The sequence below is a fragment of the Apostichopus japonicus genome, chromosome 14 (assembly GCF_037975245.1).
Source record: "Apostichopus japonicus isolate 1M-3 chromosome 14, ASM3797524v1, whole genome shotgun sequence".
Classification (NCBI taxonomy): domain Eukaryota; kingdom Metazoa; phylum Echinodermata; class Holothuroidea; order Aspidochirotida; family Stichopodidae; genus Apostichopus; species Apostichopus japonicus.
Window position 1 is genome coordinate 19,428,704 of NC_092574.1, and position 8,618 is coordinate 19,437,321.

At 37.1% G+C, this 8,618-nt stretch overlaps 1 protein-coding gene and 1 non-coding gene across 3 annotated transcripts in view; one reads left to right on the plus strand and one right to left on the minus strand.

The window, feature by feature from the left end:
* Positions 1 to 1,406: 1,406 nt before the first annotated feature.
* On the minus strand, positions 1,407 to 1,478 carry Trnaq-cug (transfer RNA glutamine (anticodon CUG)). Its single transcript has one exon. It is a non-coding gene; the product is annotated as a tRNA-Gln (tRNA).
* Positions 1,479 to 1,752: 274 nt separating this feature from the next.
* The window catches only part of LOC139980363 (ETS-related transcription factor Elf-1-like), a 65,955-nt gene continuing 59,089 nt past the window's right edge, over positions 1,753 to 8,618 (plus strand). For both annotated transcript variants that reach the window (XM_071991985.1, XM_071991986.1), the window contains exon 1: positions 1,753 to 2,177. The gene's annotated coding sequence lies outside the window, so the exon portion shown is untranslated. The remainder of the gene's footprint in view (positions 2,178 to 8,618) is intronic.

Consider the following 8,618-nt stretch of genomic DNA (forward strand, 5'->3'; position numbering starts at 1 on the left):
TGAGTAAAGATACTCCCTAGATCGCCGGAAATGACCCTTTCCGGGCTAATTTGCAGATAAACGAAGAATAAATAGGTGTCATCGCCATTTGTGACAACTCGGAAGTTTATATGGGTGTTGAAAGTACATGCGCTTCATTACAATCCCTGTGGTATCTTTGTGAGTGGACGTTTTCGAAAAAATAGATCGAAAACCCCGTACAGTTCTTGGACATAGTTTCGTACAACGGAATTAAGTGCCGATAAATTAAAGACAGCCGTACGTTAGAGCATTTTGTCAGAAAATTACACCAACAAAATGTGACAAATGTCAATAGATAGACGAGAGCGCAATAAGAAAGTCAATAATCGCGAATAAGTTAAAAGTGGTGAAAAGCTGAAAAGGGCGCCATCATTCCATTCGAGTCCGTCAGGGGGGGGGGGGGATCCACCCCCTGACTGTATGGACGCTCCGCCACTGAATATACGCCAGCAGCCGGGCCAGCTGGTATCAATATTTCCGAACGTTGCCCTTTGTAAAACCAAAAGCAGAGAAAGTCACAAGGATTACTGTGGCACCTACACTGAAAAAGCGTTTTGAAAGAAGAAATAGCAGGCTAATCATTGGGCCTATTGGTTTAACATATCTGCCTCAGACATCGCATATATGATCATTTAGTGAAGAACATTCAGTGAAGAAATTGTAATAAAAGGAGACAGTGGCGTCGCCAGGGGGTGGCCTAAGGGGGGGGGGCAAGTGCCCTCCCAAAAAAATCGTGCCCCCAGGTGCCCCCAGATGCGATTTGTAGCGTTAAAAAACTCAAACAAAATCTTTATCTGCCTCAATTAAAAACATAAATATCGGACAGACTAAGCCCGAAAATTCTTGAACATAAAATTACTTCAAGTTGCAAAATATAGCACCAGATTGCATCTAAGAACCCTTAATTAATTAATAAAAACCTTGAACCCCTTCCCCTAGAACGGCTTTCACAAATAAACATTGTGCCCCCTAATTAAGTGCTGTGCCCCCACTCCGTGCCGCCCCCAAGATTGAAATGTCTTGCGACGCCACTGAAAGGAGGTTAAACATTTAATTTTCCATACTAAGCTCAACTGCTCCTCATTCCACACTTCCCCTCCATCCCTGTTAATGCTACATTTATCGCTCGCCTCCCCTTGTCACATATTTTTGCAATTGACTATAGCCAGGCTGGTAGCTTATGATCTGTGACTGAAAAAAAAGAGAAAGAAAAGAGCCATACTTTCATACTTTGCTTCATTCATTCGAACAAAAAAATAGCCAATATCCATGAAAATGAAACGCTTCGATCAAATAAAGAAACACATGAAATGAAATAAAATGGGAAAAAAAATTCCTGAAAAGCTTTCGCAAAAAGAATATTGTTCACGAGGGAAACAAAAGTTAGGTCCCACCGAGATTTGAACTCGGATCGCGAGATTCAGAGTCTCGAGTGCTAACCGTTACACCATGGGACCTCTGATGTACAACGAGGACGATTTATAAATATATAAAGTTAATTTTAGTAGAAGATTCCTCGTAATTCATTCTCAATACCAAAATGTTGAGACGTTGTTCTTTGACCAAATATAAACAGTTTCAGAAACAATAACCATCGAGAATTGCTTGCCGAATACGATTTTTTGGTTTGATTTTTTTTATGTAGAAGTAATCGCGCGTGGTGAAATATTGAATATTCATGAGAGGCAGAACCCAGCTTTAACCACTGTAGCGTAAATGACCTTTCAGTTTTGGTCTTGTTTCTATGAATTTGTTGGTTTCCGTAGCTTTCCTGGGACGTCGGGAAGTTATTATCGCAGATTATTTCCCTTGATATTGCTATCATTTAAATAAATGCTTGAAACGGATTACCAACTCATACACATGAAGCACGGTATATTTACAATACTTTGGAGTTGTGAAAAGTTGCGAACACTTGTGTACTGTACTTATGGGGTGTGTCCAATTCTTGTTGACAGCTGACTCAGTTATGACTTAGCCAACTTGCTATGCAATAACATTAATACCGAGGGAATGTGGTTTCTCATCCGATAGGAAACAAGTAGAAACATTGTGTTATAGCGGTGTTTGCTGTTTTCATATTCCTCAATATACAGGATCCTACGTGTAGTTTGATTTTCAGAAAGGAAAAAGTTTGTTGAAGTTGCTTTTTTTCGGTAAGATAACTTTGCCAACCAAGACGACCTTCCAAATTTAGTTAGGCCTAAGTTAGCACTGTTTACCTTCGTTGAATGCCCCCCTTTATTTCATAGGCTACAACTTGTACAATGCCATGTATGATATAACTGTAATGTTTATTCTCTACACAATGTTGGTACTAAGTATGAGACTAAGTTGGCGCTTAACGATGCACTGTGATAGAAGAATTAAGCAGAAAGTTGTGTCTATGTTGTACTTGTAGAATATGGGGTAGGCCATGGCCTCTACTTACTTGAGAGTAATTCGAGGACACGTACCACAGGTTATATAGGCTTCAGTATGTAATGATGTATTAATCAATTTTGATTTGATGTTGCTCAATATAGGTACTATTGTCAATTGGTATAGCCAATATTACTGGTTTTTGTATGAGTTTTACCTGTTTTGGGTTTTTCAGTAGTGCTCATAAACTTATTTGTTTGTGTGCATGTCTACCTTGCACTTCTGCAATGTTGATTTACTGTACAATTGCACAAGTACGTTGTACAATAGAATTGTAAATATGATAAGTCACAATGACAAAGAAAAAGTTTGGTATATTCTGTTCCTGTGTTATGAAGATTCGTATTTCAAACCTCATTCTGTACAGTAAGTTAAACACATTTAACAATTTCAGAGCAAAGTTAGCTCTATACTATAGAGGCCATATATATAGTCAGTATTGCGAAGTTCGCCATACTGCGAAGTTCGGGCACCCTAAGAAATACACGATTTTCACCATGAAAACCTACAGGAAGAGCCAAATTTCACCAAAAAATACGAAGCTACAGTTATTTTCTCTCCAAAATGACCCGTGTGCAAGAAATTACTTACATATTTGTCAATAAAATGACGAAGATCTATGAAGTCTGTTATAATTACTGAAAGAGCAACAGCGCCACTAATTTTTACCAGCGCCACACTGTAGGTTGCGTGGCCGAAATTCGCAATACTCTAGCAAGAAATACCAGTTCCACAATCACGAAGAATCTTCTTGGAAAACAACGTGAAAACAGTTTGCAGGAAAGAAAGTTTGGCCGTGTATCGTACTATAACAAAATTCTCCCACCATATGAAGTATATTTTCAAATGATTTATACCAGAAGATTTAGTTTTGGGGTGTTTTAAGTCTTAAGTGGGCGAACTTCGAAGTCACCATCCTACCTAATAAATCTCAATGACATATTACGGTTGGTAACATTATTTACATATGATTTATTAAAGAAAAGCAAGCATTAACTTGTGGATTAATGCTATACTATATGAAGTAGTTGCCTGGAATGTACAAATCCCAGTTTTAGTTAACCAGCCATAACTACTGTACAACGTTCCCACATTTTTTTTCCTACTGCACTTGTAAAATCAAAAGGGTTTTTAAATGCAACTTGAGATGCAATTGCAACAGAATGCCTTGGAATTCAGTCTTTTTATTTCCCTTAGCAATTAACTATAAGACTATCACATGCTGCACCATTTGTTTCTTGGTTGTAAATAAGATCATGAATGGAATCGAAAATTATGGTAAAAGCAACTGCTTAAAGGTTCATCGACCTAAATTCTGGAGGCTAAGGTATAAAAATGACAGAATAAACTAAGTTCTCAAAATGTGAATATCTTAAATAGTAGCTGATTTATTTCAGTCTTAATGTGATAGGCATATACTGTAAACAGTGGAAAGGGTAATTGTACACTATGTGCAGCATAAGCTGCCACATCTGAAAAAAAGATTAATTAGCACTCTCTACATTTGCATGGTTACCCAGCCCCCCCCACTCCTCCTACCCCTGATCAAGTTTTATCTGTACAAACCAAACATATAAGGTTGGTATGAAATGTTATGCCTGGAAGTGTTCACACGGGGCCTCTTGACCACATTTGCATCATCTACCTATTGGATAATTTCAGCACTTTGGATATCTGTATAATATGCAAAATTGCCCCCCCCCCCTCGCTGGTGAAGAATAGTCTCATCCATACTCTATAAAAAGGCAAGTGTGTGCCTTTCTAAATATTTGAATATCGATCATCACTAACATGAGGTTATTTATAAAAGGAAGGAGTGTCTATTTAAGCTTTCACTTTTCAGACTGATACATACTTTAGCATTTAGGAGGATATTAAACTGGGAAATGAAAGATGAAAAGCATATACGAGTACAGAAAAATTAATCATGTCTACCTCTGCATGGCCATCTTTATTCTTTATTATTTCATTCTCAAGTCTTTTCATTGTTCCCGCACAGATCCTGGGAAGCTTTTGTTTCTTCTCATGCAAATGCTTGTAATCAGTAAACTTGTAATTGGTCCATGCCCTTGATGTATAGAAAACTTTCAAGCTTCATCACATAGCTCATACGTACACTGCGTACAGTACATGCAAATCTGTGGTTTACATCAGTGAGAAGATTTTACTTATGTTTTCATGTCTGAATGGATGAGGAATGGAGTAGTGATGGGGTGCTACAAGGAAGGAAGCTGTTACCAAGGTAACTGCTCCCTGAGGGACAAGTTTGAAGTAGGAATGGTACCTGCAGTAGAATTGATATGACTTGTAACAGGAAGGAAATGTGCACTATTAGTACTTGAGTTATAATCTTGTGATTTTCCCGAGATAGATCAAAGGTCAAAACATTTCCATAACTTTACATTGACCTTGGGTGTATTTTAAATACCCTAGATATAAATGTCAGACTATATAGATCTAAATGCAGTTCTAAGAAAAGACAGCTTGAGCAGTGGTACATAAACTGTTAGAACTGTTATATGCAAATAACTAAAAAAAAAGGTATGCTAAATTGTGGCCTCAGCTAATTATTTCATTCAACTGAAGTGTCATGGGAATATATAGAGCTCTGTAATGACACAACCTGCAACATTCTAAAGTCTTGTTAATTGGAGGTTAATGCCATACAAACATTTTGCTGGTAAAGTTGTACAGTGTGTAACACCATGGATAGGCTTTCTACTAAATATGCTGTATTGGCCCTAAATATGCTAGATATTCAAATATTGTCACTTTTGGTCAAAATTCTTAAACTGTTTTTATTACAACCTGCGAGGAAATTGTCCTCACTGGGACATTCAGTCATCTCTTGTGTTCCTTAAAAATGTCTGAGAACAATTTGGAGAGTAAAGACCTCCAGGAAGGTACTTTTGGAAAACTTCTAACAATTACAGCATGCTATAATTTGGGGCATATATACAGACTACCTTTCATGGTACTATGTGTAGGGACCTCAAGGGCCAAGTTATTACTGTAGGTCTATATGCTAGTATGATCAATTGTATTATACCAAAAAAAAACACTTACAGTGGCTTACATTGGACATTTTACACTTGATCAATTTTATAGTAATTTTACATGGTGTTTCAAGCTTTGATAGCTTTAGACCTACTTTGTGGTCATACTGTTGATAATGATAATGAGACGGACTGTCCAAATGCAATCTTGTACCGAATTTAGTTTACCACTATAGGAGAAGCTCCTTTCTTGTTTGACTATATATACTCTCTCTAATGAAGTTCCTTTATTAAACTTACTTCAATGTCAGTTGATCGTAGAAGTTGAGCAGTTCAAGGATGGTATTTAAGAAAGTATTAGAAACAGTACCTGTAACTTTTTTTTTCTTTTGGGCAGGAAACAATAATGATTTCAAAGTACTGCTCTATGAGTGTCTGTGCTGAGGATGCATAAAGCTTAAAAAAACAATTTAACTCTCATATTTCTATGCTTGGAAAGAAACAATTTTGAAATTTTAACTTTGGTATTGATAATTCAACTAATATGTTTGAACAGCTGTTTAAAATCTTTAGAAAGTAATTTTTTTAGTAAAAGCAAGCATAAACCCTTCAAAAGCTATTTACCTATCACACATTTATGAGAGAGGCCTCTTATCCTTATCAGCTTTGCACTATAAGAAGTTTGATGGACATGCTGTCTTCAAATATCTACTTGAAGTGAACAGTATAAGCACATCATCTATGAAATGGTTACTATAGTCCTAAAGGAGCTTAGACTACTCAGAGTGAAGTTGTAAAGGATTCTTTTCTGCTGTGATTGTCTGAAAATGACAGCACTTGACCAGTATGACATGTATGTAGCATCTATACTGTATGAGAGATAGGTAGGTTGGTAAATGGAACACCAGCTTTGTGGTGAACATCAGTTTATCATTTTACCTATTTGGAGGTATTTATTATTTAATGCAATTTTATTTGATTCAATAAACTAGTCGCACCTCTTGGACAACCTCCACAGCTGATTATGGTCATCCGACCAGAACTTCAGTTGTCTCGGACTAGGTGACTACTGTAGAATTAAAAAGTTGCACTGCTATTATAAGTGTTAGGTTGTGAACTTGAAACCAAACTTGTGCACCAACATAGTTTATAGTGTTGGAACTAAATGCAGTCACTGCACTTGAACGAAAACGAATTCTTTCTGTTCAAGTACAGACCTGTACTATTCTTCAAATATTAACAGCCGTAATGCCAAAAGGTTTGAATGGATTTTGTGGCACAAGCAAGTTTCAGTGTTTTAGTACATTCATTGGCAATCATTTCGATAGCTTTTGCTATGCCGGTGAAGTTATGGTTGTTTCAGATAATTAGTTAAGTGATGATTAACTCATATGTGTGCAACATATCATCTGAAATGGCAACTAAGCACAATTCTATTTGTGAAAGAAAAACCTAAACCCTTTAATGGATGCAACAATTCATGCAGTTTTACTTGTGTGTCATCCCTTCTTTTTACCGACCATTAGGGTTCTGCACCCTTCTGTATATCAGAATTGTATTCCTGTGAAATCAGAATTGTATTCCTGTGACAGGGCAATGGGGTTGGGGGGGGGGGAGGGTGATGTCAATCTCTAAGTGAATGTTAATATACTGTAACTTTATTAGGGATGGTAGGTTTACCTAAGAAAGTAAAATTGTAATTATGGCTGAAAGAAGCAGTTAAAAGCTTTCTAAATATGTTTGACAATGAAGGGGAGCGGGGGTTGGGGGATTGGGTGGAGGGGGGCAGACATCAGTCAATTCATCAGTGGTGTTGAAATTACTGCCATGCTATTGCTCTGAAATCATTGTGGTGCCTGCATGATCCCTCTGCTGTCTGTGCCATGGGTTGGGTTGGGGATGTATGGATGCTTCGGGAGCCCTCTGATAATTAGTTGAAATTCCAACAATTCTACCTGTAGCTGTGAAATAGCAAGTTGTATTCCCCAAGCTTGAAACATGCACATACCTTGCCCCTATGTACATATGTGTAATATTGATTTTTTTCTTGTGGATTTCTAAAATACCAACTCTGTAGTATTGCATGTATACATTGCATGGCAAACTCCTCTTTTGTATATATTTAATGGAGTGCCATTTCCCTATATTGACAATTCACAGTTCATCACACAGGAAATATGCCCTCATATTAGCTAGAAAGAATTGAAGTCTATGTATCTGATTGCATGTTTTCCTGAGGGAAATGGAAGGCTTTATTATAAATTCAAATTGTATGATATATACTATAATCCATTAGCTCCATATAGTGTGCATATATATGTCACCCGATTGGTACTCTTATACATGTGTGACATTCATTGAACTTATAATTTGAGGTAGATCTTAAGAACAATGTCCTGCATAAAAAGTTTGATATGTTATATGCTACCTAGGTAAACATTGTCATTGGGTACCACAGACATATGACACAGCCTGCCATTAATGGAGGGAACGAGGGATGTGGTCTAGCCAAGAATGTGCTTGTGGGGGGGGGGAGGGGGAGGGGGCAGAGGTAGAGGTAGAAAAGTTCTTTGTGAACCAGCAACATATTATATACCAAATTGATACCATCTCCAAACAAAACTAAAACTCCTCCAAGGGAGATAGGGGTGAAGGGCATTGATGGGGAGTAGAGGGAAAGGTCTGGGGGGGGTGGATGGGAGGAAGAGGTTGGGATTGTCACTTGCTGCTTATTAAAACAAAGTTTTGAATGAATTGATGTTGATGCTCTTAAGAAATGTACAATTGCAATAATTAATATACTCTGTGCCACATTTAACTCTGAACTGCTTTGTTTTTCCTGAGTGTTTATTTTCAGAACTTTTTTAGATCTGTATAGTCCCACGCAGCGATTGTTTTAATTGCATGTATTGCATATTTTCAGTTTACATTAGTTACTCTTTTTTTCTCTTGTCATTTCCTGTTTTGAATGCAAATATACATGTGAAAGGAATAGTAGCTTATATGCATGAAAAGAAAAGTGGAAACTTGAATCAGATTATAACATTAAAGCACAGCATAATCAAAATTTGGTCATCATCAAGTTTCATAATATTTTTTTTCTTTGCCAAAGATGACAGACTATGAATTAAAACAAGTTGGTGATCTTTAAGACATCCTTGTTTAGATTTTTCATCTCAT